We start from the raw sequence: 21927 nt of genomic DNA, 5'->3' as shown, positions 1-21927 counted from the left end.
CTCCACCACTTCCTCTGGCAGCTCATTCCATACCTGTACCACCCTCTGTGTGAATACATTGCCCCTTGGGTCTCTTTTATATCTTTCCCCTCTCACTCTAAAACTATGCCCTCTAGCTCTGGACTCCCCGACGCCAGAGAAAAGACTTTGCCTATTTATCCTATCCATGCCCCTCATGATTTTATAAACCTCTATAAAGCCACCCCTCAGCCTCAGACACCTCAGGGAAAACAGCCTTAGCCTATTCAACCTCTCCCTATAGCTCAAATCCTCCAGTCCTGGCAACATCTTTGTAAATCTGTTCTGAACCCTTTCAAGTTTCACAACATCCTTCCAATAGGAAGGAGACCAGAATTGCACACAATATTCCAACAGTGGCCTAACCAATGTCCTGTACAGCCGCAACATGACCTCCCAACACCTGTACTCAATACTCTGACCAATAAAGCATACCAAATGTCTTCTTCACTATCCTATCTACCTGCGATACCACTTTCAAGGAGCTGAACCTGCACTCCAAGGTATTTTTGTTCAGCACCACTCCCTAGGACCTTACCATTAAGTGTGTAAGCCCTGCAATTTGCTTTCTCAAAATGCAGCACCTAGCATTTATCTAAATTAAACTCCATCTGCCACTTCCAAGCTCACAGGCCCATCAATTCAAGAACCCGTTGTAATCTGAGGTAACCTTCTTTGCTGTTCACTACACCTCCAATTTTGGCGTCACCTGCAAACCTAAGAATGATACCTCATGCTCACATCCAAATCATTTATATAAATGATGAAAAGTAGTGGACCCAGCACCGATCCTGTGGCACTCCACTGGTCACAGGCCTCCAGTCTGAAAAACTTCTGCCACCACCCTCTGTCTTCTACCTTTGAGTCAGTTCTTATCCAAATGAAGGGCCCTATTCTCTCCCTACTTACCCTTTTACTCTTAATGTATTTGCAAAAACCCTTTGGATTCTCCTTAACCCTACTTGCCAAAGCTAACTCATGTCCCCTTTATGCCCTCCTGATTTCCCTCTTAAATATACTCGTACTGCCTCTATACTCTAAGGATTAACTCAATCTATCCGGTCTATACCTGACATATGCTTCCTTCTTTTTCTTAACCAAACCCTCAGTTTCTTTAGTCATCCAGCATTCCCTATACCTACCAGCCTTTCCTATCACCCCAACAGGAATATACTGTCTCTGGACACTTGTTATCTCATTTCTGAAGGCTTCTCATTTGTACCTTGTGTGCTTTTGTACTACTCAATCAATATTCCTACCGACACGCACATCTCAAGCTGAAATTTTTGGTTTTCCTTGCTGTTTTAAGCTGTATAAGCAGCTGAATGCCCTCTGATAGTTGAGCCAATATTTAACATTAAAAACTGAAGATGCTGTGCACAAGATATTGTTGAATACTAACTTTATCAAAGAAAATCCTACCACTTACGTAACTCAGAAACTAATCAAATTATTTGAAGTGTCAGGAATGTATCAGCCCAGAGCTTTTGTTTTATACTGGCTAGACTTGTCAAATGCTGGGATATAGTAATCTGCATTTTCAATATCTACACTGAAAAGATAAAATATTCTGGAAATATTGAAGTCTATTCAATTAATTCAAGTTTCATATTTCAAATTATTTGATCAACAATTAAATATATGCAAGTTACACATTTTCTACCACACCTTCATTCAGAGAGATTTCTCTCAGTAAATATTTCACATGCCTGAAGCGCGAGTCATACAGCACAGAAACAGACCTTCAAGTTCTCCCACATTCCATGGAAATGTGTCAAATTTCAAACTGTTACATTCTATTTTATACACGCCAAGGGGGTCGAATCAAGATTCCGATAGTGTTGCAATTTAAAACATTGAACACCAAGAAAACAAGTAACTGTATTTTACTCCAGCTATACAAGATAGGGGGCTCATCACAAAACCCATTTCCTAGCGGTTCCAACTCAGCTGTTTCTGGACCTATTAGTTACCTATACACACCAGGATGCATGGATGTGGGCAAACAGTAACAACTCAAAAAAATTTAGTTAGAATGACAGCTCAAACAAGACTATAGCAAACTACCTTATTTTCAAACAATTGTTTTCACAATATATGCTTTATTCCCAAAGGAAGTCAGTAAAACAAACTATTTGTCACAAATCTGCATACTAGGAGTTGCAAGAGTTTTATCAGGATTTTCCTAGGAATGGAGGATTTGAGTTATGAGGGTGGCCTGTGATTGTTTTTCACTGAAGCATAGGAGGTTGAGGTGACCTTATAAAGGATTTATAAAATTGTGAGGGGTAGAGATAAGGTGATTGGCAGGTGTCTTTTCCTTAGGGTGGGGGATTTTGAGACTAGGGGGTATATTTTTCAGGAAAGAGCGGAAAGATTTTAAGAAGACACAAGGGGCAACTTTTTTTTAAAAACAGAGTGGTTCTTGTGTGGGATGAACTTCCAGAGGATGTGATTACAGTGACAACTTTTAAAAGATATTTGGGTAAGTCCATGAATAAGGAATATTTGGAAGGATATGGGTCAAGTGCAGGCAGGTGGGACTGGGTTTAGGATTGTGGCTTGCATGGACTGGTTGGACCAAAGGGTCTGTCCCCGTACTGTACAGCTATGATTAATATTAAAAAGACCAATCTTATTTACAAGCATAATCTATGAGACAGGATCCATTTTCAATGCAATCATTTGCTGCCTTCAATTTTGAAGCAGCTCAAAATCTCATCAACGTGTTCTAAATAACTCTTTCCGAGAAAAGCATAGAATCAACTACTTGTCTTTATTGAAAAAGTGATAAAATTAATGGACTTCTAATTTCCAAATTTGATATCTGTCCAGCTATAATTTGCATTGCAGAGATGTATTGTTTTCTTCCTACAAACTTAGACTGTAACAATGTTAATCTCCGCTTTGGTCACAGAAGTAAACAGACCAATCATTCCTTTTATAACTGATGTAGTTTAGACAAGCATACTACCACCTCCACGCTTTTCTAATTTTCTCAAATCTAAAGTCAGAATATCCTCTAAATCAAGACTTAGCTGCCCAGACTTTCAGTCACCAGTCCATTCTCTACTGCACTTCAAATGGTCCGTGGAATCCTTTCTGACATCACCATCATTCATCTCCTAAAGGCTTGTACTACTTCCTACTCTAATTTTTCAGCATCTGAAAAATACCAAGGCAGTCTCAAGAGATGTTTGATCAGTGCAGGCTACAACCCTTAAAAGTACTTTCAATTTTACAGTTGAACAAAACCATGAAAAGGACTCTTATTACACGTAATATATATGTTAGTCACATTTCAAGAGCACTGGACTGAGTTGTTATCAAAATCCACAGTAATGTAAATTACTATTATTTAACAAGCAAAATTACATTTAACCCCTTTAATGAAGTTCAAGTTGAATTTTCAGCGTAAAAATATTGCTTCCCTTGGGTCGATTCATTTTTTTGAGAAAGAACTTCTGTAATTACTATATATGTGTCAACATAAAGTAGTTGAAAATATTTGAGTACATACAAGTCTTTATAAATTCACTGAGCAGCAGATTTGAATAATACCCAAACTCTTCTACTAGGTGCAGTTAATCAGTTCTTCCATGCTCTCAGCAATAATAGACTTGTTCAGCACCTCTGCCAACCCAGATTATTTTACTCCATCTTTTTGAAAAAAAGGACAGCAAATTGCATTTAATAGAGCATTTTAAATACAGAAAAACATTCAGAGGTGCCCAATAGAAGACAAAACAAGACAGCAAAGCAAAATGTTAGGAGATAGTAGAAAGGTAGTCAAAATGTTAGTCTTAAAATATGGAGTTGACTGTGAAGAGATTTGATGAGGAAATTCAAAAGTGTGGGAAGTGATGAAGTAAACTTTAGTCACCAATGAAGGAGTCAAGGGCTGAGGGGAATTACAAGAGTTGGTAGAAGAACTCTCATGAGAGAGCTTGAATGGCAAGTGTCAATATTGGCAAATGCAAAATGTTCATCAGATTTCAACAGACAGCAATTGACATCAATCTTAGATTGGAGACTGTTCAGACTACAACATTATTGTGACATGGTCAGAGTCAGTGGTGGTCTGAAACTATAGAAAGCAACATATTGACTTTCTTCCTCAATGGAAATTTTGTTGTTCGTGTACCACACCCCACCCCTCAAAACACTTTGGAATAGCTCTTCAAGAGTCTCCACCTCCTGCAATCTAGCATTCATGAGTCATAACTGCACAACCAACTGAATTTATTACTATAATTGATCAGCACAAGTATGAGAGTCAAAATGCAACATAGGTTTGAATCAAGTATAAGTGCAGCTTTTTTTAAAACTGATAGTTGAAAGCAGATTGGCTGTTACAGACTTTAAGATATGTTTAAGACAATCCTCAAATCCTATCTCTGTAATCAAGCTTTTGGTCAACTGTCATAATAATTTCTTATGGAAATATTTAAATTCAAGTTACTGCTCATGATTTTTAATTTTCCATGATTTCTACATTACCAGCAAGTTTGTCCTTCAATTATCTGCTTTGCTCCTGTCAATCAGGATCAGCGGGAAAGCTCATCAACTGCTCTAAGCTCTTCTTGCTCAATTCACAATTGCCACTGCTTAAGAACCAGAACTTAATAGCCCTAACACTACTTCAACACCAACCACTGCAAGTGATTGTCTAAATGATCATGTTGATAGCCTGCAGTATGTTCAAGTTAATATCAGGAGAAATACTTCTTGTTGTCTACTGTGGTCCAGCAGCACATATTGCAACTGGAGAAATTTTAAGTTCTCCTTACGTTAGCCAATCTTGAGAGCAAACGGAGGAACAGATTAAATGATTGGACTGCAACAAAGCACAATAGGAATAGACAAGCAGCACATTCAAAATTTAGATCTGCAATTAAGTTCCACTTAAATATGAATATTTAAATTTATAATGAAATGTTATGTCAAGCCTGTGTCATTTGAATCAATACTCACCTACATACTTATTGTACAATGGCTATTGTATGTCCTCTTTATAGGCTGTAGTCCAGCAATTCACCAACATTGCAGCATATACTTCTCCTGTATTCTGAGGACTCTAAATAGCAGGATATGGGACCACCATTCCCATCTTAGTTTCCCTCTATGTTGGATACATAAATCCATTCCTCCACAATGGATGGGTAAGAAGCCTGGAACTCCATACAGTACTTACTACAGTATCACTGTAGAAACACCATTACCACAAAAACTGCAATAGTAAATTATAGAACGTAGCAACAGCAACAAATGTGGCCTTCCCAATATTAATGATATCAGTGAACAATTATATTGCAATTTAAAATTGCACACAGTATTTATGATTTTAATTGTGCTTATAATTTTCAAAAGAACCAAACTCAACAAACTCTAAGTGGGATTATAATTAGATTAATAGATGCCAAAAAAATCATTGACTTGCTGTAAACTTTGAATTTTCCAATATCTTCAATTCAACACTGCCCCCCTTAATTTCCCTTTCTTTCTTATTACAGAAGCTCAACCATTGCAATTGTGCTAATTTCTACTTTTGATTAATATCTCCAATTATAATATGAGCAGACTGGACAGTGGGATGTGAACATGCTTTTTTTTTATTTCTAAAAAGGACCATGTCGAAGTTCTGGTGGAGGTTGAGAGATCATTGAAGAGTCAAGATACTCTTCAGCCTCAAGTGCCGCAAGCAGTGAAATTGTTTTGTTTCTGAATGTATTTCAACAAACTTAAGTAATACCTTGGCTCAAAATGAATTCAGTGCATCAGAAAGCAATGGGTCATTTTTGCAATAATACTTAGCAATAGTATTTCGCACTCACAGACAATTAATCATACTAATTGCATAATACAAACCGACAATGGTACTTGCCATACCTACTGGAACATTCAGCCCAGTCCTTTATGTGGGAAAGGTTAACGAGACAATAGATGAGTATGCTGTGATATGGATTTATTTCTCTAAACATTTGGGTAACGGGAACTTAAAATTTCTGTGTTAAGTGAGGAAGTAGAAGTCGATTCTGCAGAATCTATAAATTAAAGTTCACTGAAATATACGCACTGGATTGCCTTTCTATTAGGTTTAGTGCCTAAAATTCTACTTCAATCTTAGGATTAAAATCAACATTTCAATAATTTTTGTATCTGAATCGACTTCTACTGTATTCTTTTTTCCAGCGTGCAAGACCTTGCATTTGCTCGCATTGAATTTCATCAGCCGTTTTTTGGATCACTCTCCTAAACTGTCTAAATCTTTCTGCAGCTTCCCCACCTCCTCAGTACTATGTGCCTGTCCACCTAACTTCGTATCATCAGCAAACTTTGCCAGAATGCCCCTAGTCCCTTCATCCAGATCATTAATATAAAAAGTGAACACGGAACGCTGTGGGACACCACTGTCATTCCGAAAAAGAACCTTTTATCCCAACTCTCTGCCTTCCGTCAGACAGCAAATCCTCAATCCATGGCAGTAGCTCACCTCAAACACCATGGACCCTCACCGTACTCAGCAGCCTCCACCCTAGCTTTGCCTATGTTGTGTAGATTACTATTTAAATAAGAGATTCAGAATGCTGCAGTATAGAAGAACAGGGATGTTTTGGACACAAATTATCGAAAAGTAGAATGCAGATGCTACAAGAAATGAGGAGGACAAATGGAATGCTAGTCTTTATTGCAAAGAGGATGGAGTACAAAAGTGGAGAAGTCTTGCTATTATGATACATGGAGTTGGTATCTTTACTTAAGGTGGATATACTGACTTTGGAAACAGTTCAGGAAAATGTCAATAGGTTGATTCCTGGAATGAGGGGTTTGTACAGTGGAATCTCTATTATCTGGTATTCAATTATCCGAATTTTGGATTAGGTGGCAAGATCGCAAGGTTCCGACGCTTGGCTAAACTGTGTTATCCAGCGTTCGATTATCCGAGCAAAATACTCCCTACCCATGTCGTTCGGATAATTGATGCTCCTCTGTGTAGGAGGAAAGGTTGAAGTGCTTGGGCACATGCTCATTGGAGTTTCAAAGAATAACAGCTGATCCTATTTAAACATAAAAGATTCTAAGAAAAGGTTTCCGCTTGTCAAGGAGTCTAAAATTATATGGTACAGTTTAAAACAATGTATCCCAGTTAAGATGGAGATGAGGAAGAATTTCTCATCTCAGTTCTTGGTCTTTGGAATTCTCTTCCACAGAGAGTAGTAGTCATTGAATGTATTCAAAGCCAAGTTACATAAATTGCTCAACAAGGGAGTTAGTGTAAAGAAAGGATGGGCAGAAAAGTGGAGTAAAGGCCGCAGTCTGATCACCCATCTTATTTTATGGCATATCAGACTCAATGGGCAAATTGGACTACACCTGCTTCTACTACCTTCAAAATTTAATAAAATCAGTCAGCCTTACCTGATGTGAGAAAAAATTGAGGAACTTGCACATTTCACAATGGACTTTTAAGCACAGCATAAATAATCTTTTAAATCCGAAGTCCTAGGAACCAAGTGATTTGAAGTTGTTCAGAAAATCTGCAAAAAGCAACAAGTATTTTGTTAATTTATAGGCAATTTGATGAAACAATTTGCTAAACTTAAGAATATAAGGTAGGAGTAGAATATATGACTTCTCAAGCCTGGTCCACCATTTAATACAATAATGATTGATCATTTGCATTAATTTCACTTTCTTGTCCACTCCCATATATCTTAACAGAGATCAAGGGTTTATCTGTCCCAGCCCACCCCAGATACTTGGGTAACATTCACAGCTTACAGGGTGGAGAATTTCAAGATTTTGCAGGGGCTGTAAAAATTGATTCATGTCAAATTGTTGCAAGATGAGATAAAATGTTCTTAGTTTGCTATTACCATTTATTTCCTGGAGTCATCATGTATGCACACAAGTCTGAACTCTATCCTTCAAGTTCAGAGTGAAATAGTGCTGACTGACATTACAAACTATTAGAACTAGGTCAGAATCAAAAACAGTAAGTGCTGAAGAAACTCAACAAGTTTGGAAGCATGAGTAGAAGAAGAAACAGAGTTAATGTCTTTAGTCCATGGACCCTTTGTCAGTTTCTCCAGCACTTTGTTTTTGTTTCAGATTTTCAACAACTGCACTTCTTTGTTTGAACTTAGAAATGGGTCTCTACATAAGATACCAACAGTAGATAGGCTACAAATTTATAGTATTTTCCATTTTTATTGAACAATTTAGGCTTTATGGAGTTTCCTTCATCAATCATATCCATTTAACCTTTTTGAATTTTTGACTCATGCTGCTGGATCTCTCCTTTTGCATGAAGGAATATCACATTCTATAATTACAAAAACAGAATCAAGTTCTTATGGAACAGATGGTAAAGCAAGATTTTTAAAAAAACTATTATATCTTGCTGGTCATGTCATAGCAAATCCCAAGCCTCACTTAATCAAGGTAGTTTAATCATATTTGTAAACCAAAATCATTGAAGGTGCTAGCATAGACAAATAGGAATGGCAAGGTGGTGCTGCTGACTCACAGCATCAGGACTTAGGCTTGATTACAGCTTTGGGTGACATTTTCCGTGTCTGTGTGGGTTTCAAGGAAGTGTTCTGGTTTCCTCCCAGAGTCCAGAGATGTGCAGGTTAGGTGAATTGGCCATGCTTAATTGTCCATAGTGACCAGAGATGTGCAGGCTAGGTGGATTTGCCACGGGAAATACAGGGTGACAGGGATGGGTACGGGCCTTGGTAGGATGCTCTTCAGAAGTGGTACAGACTCGATGGGCTGAATGGCATCCTTCCACATTGTGGGGATTCTATGAATAGGATAATTTTCTCCAAGTTGCTAATCCATATTTTGAAAAATAACCTCCGATTAAATATTTTCAGAAAAAAAACATCTTGGGAAATTTTGATGTACTGATATATATAGTTTTGCTCAGTCATTCTGAGAAGGCAGTGTCTTGAACAACTTTGAGGATGATCAGGAAAAGCTGTGAACACATCACATTTTCATACAGGCATTCTTTTAGTGAGTTCAGGTAAATGAGACTGTATGGTGTGACACTGCAACAATTTTTGAGTAGCACATGAACATCTGTCGAAGTTGTTCAGAATCTGTTGTTGGATCAAATTATTTCAGATGTTATTCTCTCCATACTTCACTTCAGCTCTGAACATCACCTAGATTCAAAACGTTAACTTGCTCTCCCTCCATGGATGCTGTCTGACCTGCTGTGATTTCCAACCTTTTATTGATTCCAGAGTGTTGTTGCTGCTTAAATTCACACTTCATCAAATCTCTCTTCTGTGCTTTCAAGTTTACGTCCTGTGTGTGGTCTACTTATTTTAGTGAGAAAATGGCTTTGGTGTTCCTTCAGAACCTCTCACTCAATGTCAAAATGGCACAGGGGACATAGTTGCTAGTAAATGGGAAATTATTACTATCTATCCTGGTTAAAAAAAAACTAGTCCTCTTGCACGTTAGGTACTCTCTTCATACGCCTTCGTCCAATTCTGTATTAGTCCTTTAAGACTTTGATTTCCTCTCTGACTTCATCATACTGCAATCATTTTGCCCAATAATTTCTCTTCAAACTCTTGATAGGCATAAATACAATGCTTCTGGGAGACTATTGCTAAAACTGGTGAGGTTAATGGGAATTTTGAAATTTGAAGGCTGCTGGCAATGGCTGAAAAAGGAGTTGACAGATGGACAATTCCTTCTCAGTTCTATTCTGCAGGGATTCTGGGCAATGGAAGATAGAGGATAAGAAAAAAAACTGTGGCTGTAAGATCCCCTTTTTTGAGGTATTTTGGGAGGCGGAGGCAATTTCCTCGAATTCCAGGGCAGTATTTACTGTTTTACAAACTGTTGCTTTGTTTTGGAACTTTGGGGAAACAAAGATCAAAACAACGGTATTTTAAAAAGGAAGAGAATAAAGGCAGCAACCACATGGTCAGTGAGAGAGAAAGAAAGCTACACGCAGTGAATCTGCACAGCTTCTGCCTTTGCCTTTGCCTTTGCTTTTTGAGTTCAAGTAGTTCTGGACATCAGAGTGTGTCTCTGATGATGAAAAATGAACAAACAGCAAAATTCACAGCTGACCTTGGAGGAATGTGCGTGGGAGAGCTCACAGCACAGAAGCAAATAAGTGCATGGTTTTTAAAGTTTAACCTTGCTGTCATTTTTAAGTGACTAGAGTGGGCTTTCTTTGGTTATATGTTTTATTGAGATCTGTTTCTTGATTAAAATTTAAAAATACAAAACGCAGGTACTAAGTTAGTTTGCAGCAGCGTTTTTCAGAGCAGTAAGACTGTGCTATTATTTGTAGATTGTTAAGGAGCAAGGGTGGCCTTTAGAAGAGTGGTGTGCTCTTTCTGTCGGATGTCAGAGATTAGAAAAAATTTCCATGTTACTGATGATTGTGTCTGAAGTATATTTGATTGTGAATCCTATCGAATTGCATGGATCAGCTGAAGCGGCAGTTAGAGGCAATCAGAATTTACAGCAGCTAGGAGGTGTGATGGATGGCAGTTATAGGAAGGGAGAAAAAATACAGATACAGTCAGGTACATAGGTTACTGCCAGGAAAGGTAGGATAGGGAGGCAGGTCGTGCAGGAGTCTCCTGTGGCTATCCACTTCGATGCTGTTTTGGAAAATGTAGGATGTGATGAACTCTCAGGGGAATATTGCAAGAACAGCCAAGCTAAATTTCTGGTAGAGAGACTGGCTCGAATGTAACGAGGGGTATGGTAGGGGACTGTCTAGTCAGAAACATATACACATTTCTGCGGCCGACAGCAAGAAATCAGAATGGTCTGTTGCTTTCCTGGTGCCAGGATTAAGGATATCTTGGACAAAGTGCAGAATATTCTCAAAGGGGCCATTGAGGCCATCGTACACATTGGAACTAACGACATAGGAAGGGAAAAGGGTAAGATGCTGAAAATAGGAAGTTAGGCAGAAATTTAGAAAGAAGGTCCTCGAGAGTAATAATATCTGGATTACTCTTGTGCTACAAGCTAGAGAGGGTAGAAATAGGAGAATAGAGCAGATGAATATGTGGCTGAGGAGCTGGTGCAAGGGAGAAGGACTCACAATTTTGGATCATTGGAATCTCTTTTGGGGTAGAAATTACCTGTATCAGAAGGACGAATTGATACTGAATTGGAAGGAGATTAATATACTGGCAGGAAGATTTGCTAGAGTTGCTTGGGAGGATTCAAATAATAAGCTGGTGGTGGGGGAGGGGGGGTGGTACTCAGGGAGATAGTGAGGAAAGAGATCAGTCTGAGACTGGTACAGTTAGGAAAAGGAGCAAGTCAAACAGTCAGGGCAGGCAGGAACAAAGCAGAGAATGAAGTAAATTAAACTGCATTTATTTCAATGCAAGAAGCCAGGGGGGGTGGGGGTGGGGGTGGGGGGCGCGGGTGAGTGGCGCTTTTGATAACATTACGGCTGTACTTAGAGAAGTTATTTGGGTGGAACTGAGTAATAAGAAAGGGGTGATTACTTTATTTGGATTGTGCTATAGACACCCCCGTATTCCGCGGGAAATCGAGAAACAAATTTATAAGGAGTTTTCAGTTATCTATGAGAATAATAGGTGGTTATCGTATGGGGATTTTAACTTTCCAAACATAGACTGGTACTGCCACAGTGTTAAAGGCATGGATGGAGAAGGATTTGTTAAGTGTGTTCAAGAAAATTTTTTGATTCAGTATTTGGATGTACCTACTAGAGAAGATGCAAAACTTGACCTACTTTTGGGAAATAAGGCAGAGCAAGTGGGGGAGCACTTTGGGGCCAGAGACCATAATTCTATTAGTTTTAAAGTAATGATAGAAAAAGGACAGACAGGATTGAAATGTTGAAGTTCTAAATTGGAGGAAGGCGAATTTTGATGGTATTAGGCAAGAACTGTGGGTAGCACTACTGCCTCAGCGCCAGGGACCTGGGTTCGATTTCCGCCTCGGGTGACTGTCTGTGTGGAGCTTGTACATTCTCCCAGTGTCTCTGTGGGTTTCCTCTGGATGCTCCGGTTTCCTCCCACAATCCAAAGATGTGCAGGTCAGGTGAAGTGGCAATGCTAAATTGCCCATAGTGTTAGGTGCATTAGTCAGGGTTAAATGTAGGGTAGGGGTATGGGTCTGGGTGGGTTACTGTTTGGAGGGTCAGTGCGGATTTGCTGGGCTGAAGGGCCTGTTTCCATACTGTAGGGAACCTAATCGAATCTAATCAAAATCTAAACTTTCAAAAGTTGATTGGGGATATATGTTTGCAGGTAAAGGAACAGCTGGAAAATGGGGAGCTTCAAAAATGAGACGAGAGTCCAGAGACAGCATGTTCCTGTTAAGGTGAAAGGCAAGGCTGGTAGATGCAGGGAATGCTGGACGACTAAAGAAATTGAGGTTTTGGTCAAGAAAAAGGAGGCATATGTCAGGTACAGTCAGACAGTAGAGATTGAGTGAATGTTTATGAGAATATAAAGGCAGTAGGAATAAAGGCAGTAGGAATAAACTTAGCAGGGAAATCAGGAAGGCAAAAACAGGACATGCAATAGCTTTGCCAAATAGGGTCAAGGGGAATCTAAAGGGATTTTATAAATATATTAAGGACAAAGGGGTAACTAGAACATAGAACATTACAGCACAGTACAGGGCCCTCAGCCCTCGATGTTGTGCCAATCTGTGGAACTAATCTGAAGTTCATCTAACCTATACTATTCCATTCTCAACCATATGGCTATACTATGACCATTTAAATGTCCTTAAAGTTGGCAAGTTATTACAGTTGCAGATAGTAAAGAAACTACCTCTGACAACTGACCTATATCTCTCACTCCTATGTCCCCTCTTGCGAGCCATCACCACCCGAGGAAAAAGGCTCTCACTGTCCACCCTATCCAACCCTGATTATCTTTTACATCTCAATTAAGTCACCTCTCAACCTTCTTTTCTCCATGAAAACAGCCTGAAGTCCCTCAGCCTTTCCTCATAAGACCTTCTCTCTATACCAGACAACATCCTAGTAAATCTACTCTGAACCCTTTCCAAAGCTTCCACATCCTTCCAATAATGTGGCGACCAGAACCATTCACAATACTCCAAGTGAGGCTGCATCAGTTTTATTCAGCTACAGCACGATCTCAGTTCCAAAACTCAATCTCTCTACTAATAAAAACTAACAAACCATATGACTTCTTTACAACCTATCAACCTGGGTGGCAACTTTCAAGGATCTATGTACCTGGACAGCCAGACCTCTCTGTTCATCTACACTACAAAGACTCTTACCATTAGCTCAGAACTCTGCATTCTGGTTACTCTTTCCAAAGTGAATTACCTCTCACTTCTCTGCATTAAACTCCATTTGCCAACTCTTAGCCCAGCTCTGCAGCTTATCTATGTCTCTCTGTAACCTACAACATTCTTCGTCACTATCCACAACTCTACCGACCTTAGTGTCTTCCGAAAATTTATGAACCCATTCTTCTATGCCCTCATCCGGGTCATTTATATAAATGATAAACAACAGTGGACCCAAAACAGATCCTTGCAGTAGTCTATAGTAACCAACCCAACCATCCCGTAGCTCAACACTTCAACTCCCCCTCCCACTACACCAAGGACATGCAGGTCCTTGCACTCCTCCATCGCCAGTCCATAGCAACACGACGGCTGGAGGAAGAGTGACTCATCTTCTGCCTAGGAACCCTCCAACCACAAGGGATGAACTCAGATTTCTCCAGTTTCCTCATTTGCCCTCCCCCCACCTTGTCTCAGTCAAATTACTCGAACTAAGCACCGCCTTCCTAACCTGCAATCTTCTTCCTGACCAGTCTGCCCCCACCCCACTCCAGCCTATCACCCTCACCTTAACCTCCTTCCACCTATCACATTTCCAACACCCCTCCCCCAAATCCCTCCTCCCTACCTTTTATCTTAGCCTGCTGGACACACTTTCCTCATTCCTGAAGAATGGCTTATGCCCGAAACGTTGATTCTCCTGTTTCTTGGATGCTGCCTGACCTGCTGCGCTTTTCCAGCAACACATTTTCAGTATAGTAACTGAACTCCAGGATGACTATTTCCCATCAGCCACCACCCTCTGACTTCTTTCAGCTAGCCAATTTCTCATCCAAACCACTAAATCACCCTCAATCCCATGTCTCTGTATTTTGTGCAATAACCTACCGGGGAACCTTACCAAACGCCTTATTGAAATCCATTTACACCACAAAAACCGCTTTACCCATATCCACCTGTTTGGTTGCCTTCTCAAATAACTCAATAAGGTTTGTGAAGCTCGACCTACTTCACGTGTTGACGATCTCTAATCAACCTATTCCTCTCTAGACAATTATAAATACTCTCTCTTAACAATTTCCAACACTTTACCCACAACCAAAGTAAGGCTCACAGGTCTATAATTTCCAGGGTTGTCTCTACTCCCCTTCTTGAACAAGGGATCAACATTTGCCATCCTCTAGTCTTCAGGGGAGACTCAGGAGAGAAAATAGGCTGTCTTGCTGATTTTTTGGGGGGGGGGGGGGGGGGGAAACAATGTGCGGAACTGCAGGAGATGGGGGATTTACTAAATGAACATTTTGTATCAAATGTTAACAATGGAGAAGGACATGGAAGATATAGAAGGTGGAGAAATAGATGGTGACATCTTGAAAAATATCCATATAACAGAGGTGGTAGTGCCAGATGTCTTAAAATGCATAAAGGTGGATATATCCCAGGACCTGATCAAGTGTACCCTAAAACACTGTGGGAAGCTAGGGAAGTGAGCGCTGGGCCCCTTGCAGAAATACTTACACAGGTGAGGTGCCGGAAGACTGGAGGATCCCAAGTGTGGTACTACTATTTATGAAAGGAGGTTAGGAAAAGCCAGGGAACTACAGACCAGTGAGCCTGACGTCGGTGGTGGGCAAGTTGTTGGAGGGAATCCGGAGAGACAGGATTTATATGTATTTGGAAAGGCAAGGACTGATTAGGGATAGTCAACATGGCTTTGTGTGTGGGAATTCATGTCTCACAAACTTGATTGAGTTTTTTGAAGAAGTAACAAAGAGGATTGATGAGGGAAGAGCAGTAGATGTGATCTATATGGACTTCAGTAAGGTGTTCGACAAGGTTCCTCATGGGAGACTGATTAGCAAGGTTAGATCTCATGGAATACAGGGAGAACTAGCCATTTGGATAAAGAACTGGCTCAAAGGTAGAAGACAGAGGGTGTTGGTGGAGAGTTTTTTTTCAGACTGGAGGCCTGTGACCAGTGGAGTGCCACAAGGATCGATGCTGGGTCCTCTTCTTTTTGTCATTTACATAAATGATTTGGATGCGAGCATAAGAGGTACAGTGAGTAAGTTTGCAGATGACAACAAAATTGGAGGTGTAGGGTGGACAGCGAAGGAGGTTACCTCAGATTCTGGACCAGGTTCTGGACCAGATGGGCCAATGGGCTGAGAAGTGGCAGATGGAGTTTAATTCAAATATATGCGAGGTGCTGCATTTTGGGAAAGCAAATCTTAGCAGGACTTATACACTTGATGGTAAGGTCCTAGGGAGTGTTGCTGTACAAAGAGACCTTGGAGTGCAGGTTCATAGCTCCTTGAAAGTGGAGTCACAGGTAGATAGGATAGCGGAGGCGGCATTTGGTATGCTTTCCTTTATCGGTCAGAGTATTGAATATAGGAGTTGGGAGGTCAGGTTGCGGCTGTACAGGACATTGGTCGGGCCACTTTTGGAATATTGCATTATTGGAATAATTCTGGTCTCCTTCCTATCGGAAAGATGATGTGAAACTTGAAAGGGTTCAGAAAAGATTTACAAGGATGTTGCCAGAGTTGGAGGAATTGAGCTATAGGGAGACGCTGAACAGGCTGGGGCTGTTTTTCCTGGAGCATCGGACGCTCAGGGGTGACCTTATAGAGGTTTACAAAATTATGAGGAACATGGATAGGGTAAATAGGCAAAGTCTTTTCCCCGGAGTCAGGAAGTCCAGAACTAGAGTTCATAGGTTTAGGGTGAGAGGCAAAGATATAAAAGAGACCTAAGGGGCAACTTTTTCACGCAGAGGGTGGTATGTGTATGGAATGAGCTGCCAGAGGAAGTGGTGGAGGCTGGTAAATTGCAATATTTAAGAGGCATTTGGATGGGTATATGAATAGGAAGGGTTTGGAGGGATATGGGCCAGCTGGCAGGTGGGACTAGATTGGGTTGGGATATCAGGTCGGCATGGACAGGTTGGACAAAGGGTCTGTTTCCATGCTGTACATCTCTATGACTCTAAAGCAAATTTGGCAAGTAATAGGATCCTGAACTGGAGAAATGCATTTTGAACAATTTCCAAGTTGAATGCAAGAGGTTGCAGTATATCAAGTGTTGCCATATTCTTTGCTTGTGACTTTAATTTCCAGTAAATCCCTGTGCACTGCTTTTACCTGATTTGGCCTGAGTATATTGAGGATGAAATCTAGCCAATTCTTTAGTCACTCAATTTTATGTCTGGTTGACTGACAGCTTGCTGCCTGCAATTTTTCAAACATATTCAACTGAAAACAAAAATGAATGGAGTGTTTCATTCTCTGCAGGTTATTTCTTGGTTTCTCTCATGCATTCGCCAAGGTGTGCTTATTATAGCTTTGTTATTTCTGCTAGTGTAAGAATTAAATGACTCAGCTAAGGTACCACAAAAACCTTTATTTTGAGGTTCCCGCTACTGACATCAGTATTTCAGAAAATTGCATGGACCAGTCAAAGTGCTCAGCAGTTTATTTTAAAAAAGTGCTGATATGAAATCAATTTACATTCAGCTCCTAGGTAAGTGCCATTTAAACAGGATTTGTTGCATATGTAGATTTTCATATACTTTTTCCATAACTCAACGAAGTATAGGGAAGGCAGAACCCAGTTAAAAAGCAGGTACCTCTTTATTTTACTCTCCTTTTGGAGCAAGACCACTCTAAAAGTTACCAGAAAGTATACCAACTTCATGCTCTCTTTGCTTTCAAGTGATATCAGTTATTTTTAAGAGGCCAGGCTCAGTGGGACTGGCTTGAGGAACTATGCACTGACATTTTTTACAAACCCACCGATTCCCACAGCTACCTGGATTACACCTCTTCCCACCCTACCTCTTGCAAAAATGCCATCCCGTATTCCCAATTCCTCTGCCTCCGCCGTATCTGCACCCAGGAGGACCAGTTCCACCATAGAACACACCAGATGGCCTCCTTCTTTAGAGACTGCAATTTCCCTTCCCACGTGGTTAAAGATGTCCTCCAACGCATCTCGTCCACATCCAGCACCTCTGCCCTCAGACTCCACCCCTCCAACCGTAACAAGGACAGAACACCCCTGGTGCTCACCTTCCACCCTACCAACCATCGCATAAACCAAATCATCCACCGACATTTCTGCCACCTCCAAACAGACCCCACTACCAGGGATATATTTCCCTCCCCACCCCTTTCTGCCTTCCGCAAAGACCGTTCCCTCCGCGACTACCTGGTCAGGTCCACGCCCCCAAACAACCCACCCTCCAATCTTGGCACTTTCCCCTGCCACCACAGGAACTGTAAAACCTGCGCCCACACTTCCTCCCTCACCTCTATCCAAGGCCCTAAAGGAACCTTCCACATCCAAAGTTTTACTTGCACATCCACTAATATCATTTATTGTATCCGTTGCTCCCGATGCGGTGTCCTCTACATTGGGGAGACTGGGCGCCTCCTAGCGGAGCGCTTTAGGGAACATCTCCGGGACACCCGCACCAATCAACCACACCGCCCCGTGGCCCAACATTTCAACTCCCCCTCCCACTCTGCCGAGGACATGGAGGTCCTGGGCCTCCTTCACCGCCGCTCCCTCACCACCAGATGCCTGGAGGAAGAACGCCTCATCTTCCACCTCGGAACACTTCAACCCCAGGGCATCAATGTGGACTTCAACAGTTTCCTCATTTCCCCTTCCCCCACCTCACCCTAGTTCTAAACTTCCAGCTCAGTAACTGTCCCCAAAACTTGTCCGGACTTGTCCTACCTGCCTATCTTCTTTTCCACCTATCCACTCCACCCTCTCCTCCTTGACCTATCACCTTCATCCCCTCCCCCACTCACCCATTGTACTCTATGCTACTTTCTCCCCACCCCCACCCTCCTCTCGCTTATCTCTCCACGCTTCAGGCTCACTGCCTTTATTCCTGATGAAGGGCTTTTGCCTGAAACGTCGATTTCAAAGCTACTTGGATGCTGCCTGAACTGCTGTGCTCTTCCAGCACCACTAATCCAGATTGAGGAACTATATAACCTATTCCAGCTCCTTATTCTTATGTTCAATTACCTATTCATAGATTAAAAGGAGTCATATGCCTTTTTTGAGAATAGCTTTGCAGTTACTCTACATTATTAAACTGCCTTCAAGCTTTATTACCAGATAAAACCCAAAAGAACCGCGGATGCTGTAAATCAGAAACAAAAAGAGAAACTGCTGGAAAAGCTTGGCAGGTCTGGCAGGACCTGTTAGGATAATTCATTTCTCTTCAGAGAAATGCTGCCAGACCTGCTGAGCTTTTCCAAGAACTTCTGCTTTTATTTCAAGCTTTATTGCTGCCTAGAATGTTTATTGTTCACTCAATGCCATTATGAAGAGAACCACACAAAGAGCTGCCTTCTATACTTGTTTTGAAACACTGACTGATTTTCTAAAAAAAAAATCTTTTTTACTGAAAATTTCAGAAAGAGCTGATTGACTATAGATTGACCAATATGGGTCATTCTTGCTGTTGGCCTTTCTGGGAACAAAGAGCTGCTCCAATGGTGGCAGCATCTTTTTTTCATAATTTCTCTCTCAACACCATAATCTGATTACTTTAGAACATAGAACAATACAACGCAGAACATGTCCTTCGGCCCACGATGTTGCGCCGACCTGTGAAGTATTCTCAGCTCGTCTCCCTACACCATCCTAAAATTATCCATGTGCTTACCGAAGACTGTTTAAATCTCCCTAATGTGGCTGAGTTGACGACATTAGCAGGTAAGGCATTCCACGCTCTTACCACTCTCTGCGTAAAGAACCTGCCTCTGACATCTGTCTTAAATCTATCACCCCTCAATTTGTAATTATGCCCCCTCATACAAGCTGTCGTCATCATCCTAGGAAAAAGACTTTCACTGTCTACCCTATCTAATGCTCTGATCATCTTGTATGTCCCCTCTTAGTCTCCTCCTTTCCAATGCCAACAGACCCAAGTCTCTCAACCTTTCCTCATAAGACCTTTCCTCCAGACCAGGCAACATCCTGGTAAATCTCCTCTGCTTCCACATCCTTCCCAAAATATGGGGACCAGAATTGTACACAATATTCCAAGTGTGGCCGCACCAGCGCTTTGTATCGTTGCAACAGGATACTGTGGCTCCAGAACTCAATCCCTCTATGAGTGAAACCTAACACATCGTATGCATTCTTAACAGCACTATCCACCTGGGTAGCAACTTTCAGGGACTCCAAGATCTCCCTGCACGTCCACACTACCAAGAATCTTTCCATTGACCCAGTATTCTGCCTTCCTGTTATTCTTCCCAAAGTGTATCACCTCATATTTAGCTGCATTGAAATCCATTTGCCACCTCTCAGCCCAACTCTGCAAGTTTATCTAAGTCCACCTGCAACCTGTAACATTCTTCCATATTGTCCACGACTCCACCGACTTTAGTGTCTTCTGCAAATTTACTAATCCATCCACCTCTGCCTGTGTCTAAGTCTTTTTTTCCAACAGCCTACCATGTGGAACCCTTCCAACTCCTGTACTCAATATTCTGACCAAACACCTTCTTCACTATCCTATCTACCTGCGACTCCACTTTCAAGGAGCTATGAACCTGCACTCCAAGGTCTCTTTGTTCAGCAAAACTCCCTAGGACGTTACCATTAAGTGTATAAGTTCTGCTAAAATTTGCTTTCCCAAAATGCAGCACCTTGCATTTATCTGAATTAAACTCCATCTGCCACTTCTCAGCCCATTGGCCCATCTGGTCCAGATCCTGTTGTAATCTGAGGTAACCCTCTTCGCTGTCCACTATACCTCCAATTTTGGTGTCAGCTGCAAACTTACTAACTGTACCTTTTCTGCTCGCATCCAAATCATTTATGTAAATGACAAAAAGTAGAAGGCCCAGCACCGATCCTTGTGGCACTCCACTGGTCACAGGCCTCCAGTCTGAAAAACAACCCTCCACCACCACCCTCTGTCTTCTACCTTTGAGCCAGTTCTGTATCCAAATGGCTACTTCTTCCTGTATTCAATGAGATCTAATCTTGCTAACCAGCCGAACCTGGTCAAACACCTTATTGAATTCCATATAGATTACAACTACTGCTCTGCCCTCATCATCTACTGCTCTGCCCCCATCATTCATCTGAATTCTTGGAGCAAGCTCCCCCCACTGTAACACCGTGGGTGGCACGGTGGCACAGTGGTTAGCACTGCTGCCTCATAGCGCCAGAGACCCAGGTTCAATTCCCGCCTCAGGCGACTGACTGTGTGGAGTTTGCACATTCTCTCCGTGTCTGCGTGGGTTTCCTCCGGGTGTTCCGGTTTCCTCCCACAGTCCAAAAATGTGCAGGTCAGGTTAGCCATGCTAAATTGCCCGTAGTGTTAGGTGTAGGGGTATGGGTGGGTTGCGCTTCGGCGGGGCGGTGTGGACTTGTTGGGCCAAAGGGCCTGTTTCGACAATGTAAGTAATCTAATCTAATCTAATACATCAAACAACAAACAGCAAAATACAACAGTTGCTTAAGAGTCCAAATTAAAACAGCAAATACTGGAAATAGACAGTAGGTCAGGCAGGATAGTGGAACAAGAAACAAAATTAACATTTTCGGCCAATGACCTTATATCAGAGTTGGTATAAAACAGCAGTTATAGCCTGACAGTTGCTCAAAATCTCAACCATATCATAGACAAGGGCCTTCCATTTTATTGAGTGATTGAAGACGGAATCTTGCCAGTCTCTTTGATGTTTTAGATATGCCAAGCATCCAAGGCAATGGTCTAAGTGCTGGAAAATGGAATTATGAACAGTATATTGCTTGTTTTTGTCTGGTGCAGAGTCGATGAGCTGAGGAGCCTTTTTTTTTGCCCCGTGCTGAAGACTTCTCTGACTCTACATCTAAACTATATATGATACTAGCCATTTCTACCAACAAGTCTTTAATCCCAGTCCACGAGAGGTTTGAAAATCATATTTGGTTATGTGAGATGAACTCCTGTCCTCTTGAAGTGATAATGTTTGCTTTTTATTAATAGAAAAGGAGCCACTGACATGGTGATTGCAGTTTCACACTGCCCAATTGGCTACCCCAATTGTTGGGAGAACTGAAAAGTCATAATATTTTTGCTGCTATTAGCAAAGTTGTCATAGCAACAAATGGTGGCTCAAAATGCGCCAAAATCGAGAATGCCATTGATTATCTTGGGAGAATGTAGCCTGAAGTTCAACGACTAGATTGTTAGGTCTTGCTTGTCACTTGGTGGTGTCAATGTAGTGAGTGCTAAATATAGAATGGGGAAAGTCAAAATCAGAAGTCCTGATTGCCAGCAAGACCACTGTACAATATTTAAAGAGTACTCTGTGAGAAGAATTTGAGGCATACACTTGTAAACTCAATGAGCAGATCAGATGTCGAGATACGAACCAAACCAGATGTCAAATGTTGATCATCAGAAGTAATGGAGAGAAATGTTTGTCATCAAAGAAAGTTAAGTATATAGAGTCCGCCAATGACACTTATGGCACAATGGGATAAATACGTACAAATGTTCCTCTGAAATTTAAATAACCTGGCATGGAATTAATGGTCTCCATGGTAGATTTCTTCCATAGTAAGGGATCATGT

At 41.3% G+C, this 21927-nt stretch overlaps 1 protein-coding gene across 6 annotated transcripts in view; it reads right to left on the bottom strand.

Annotated features, from left to right (window-relative positions):
• Positions 1-21927, bottom strand: part of bmpr1aa (bone morphogenetic protein receptor, type IAa) — a 261621-nt gene that overhangs the window by 125083 nt on the left and 114611 nt on the right. For all 6 annotated transcript variants that reach the window (XM_072583060.1, XM_072583059.1, XM_072583062.1 and 3 more), the window contains one exon: positions 7438-7556. The gene's annotated coding sequence lies outside the window, so the exon portion shown is untranslated. The remainder of the gene's footprint in view (positions 1-7437; positions 7557-21927) is intronic.

This window comes from Chiloscyllium punctatum, chromosome 13 (assembly GCF_047496795.1).
Source record: "Chiloscyllium punctatum isolate Juve2018m chromosome 13, sChiPun1.3, whole genome shotgun sequence".
Classification (NCBI taxonomy): Eukaryota; Metazoa; Chordata; class Chondrichthyes; order Orectolobiformes; family Hemiscylliidae; genus Chiloscyllium; species Chiloscyllium punctatum.
This window is presented reverse-complemented; position numbering and strand designations above follow the sequence as displayed.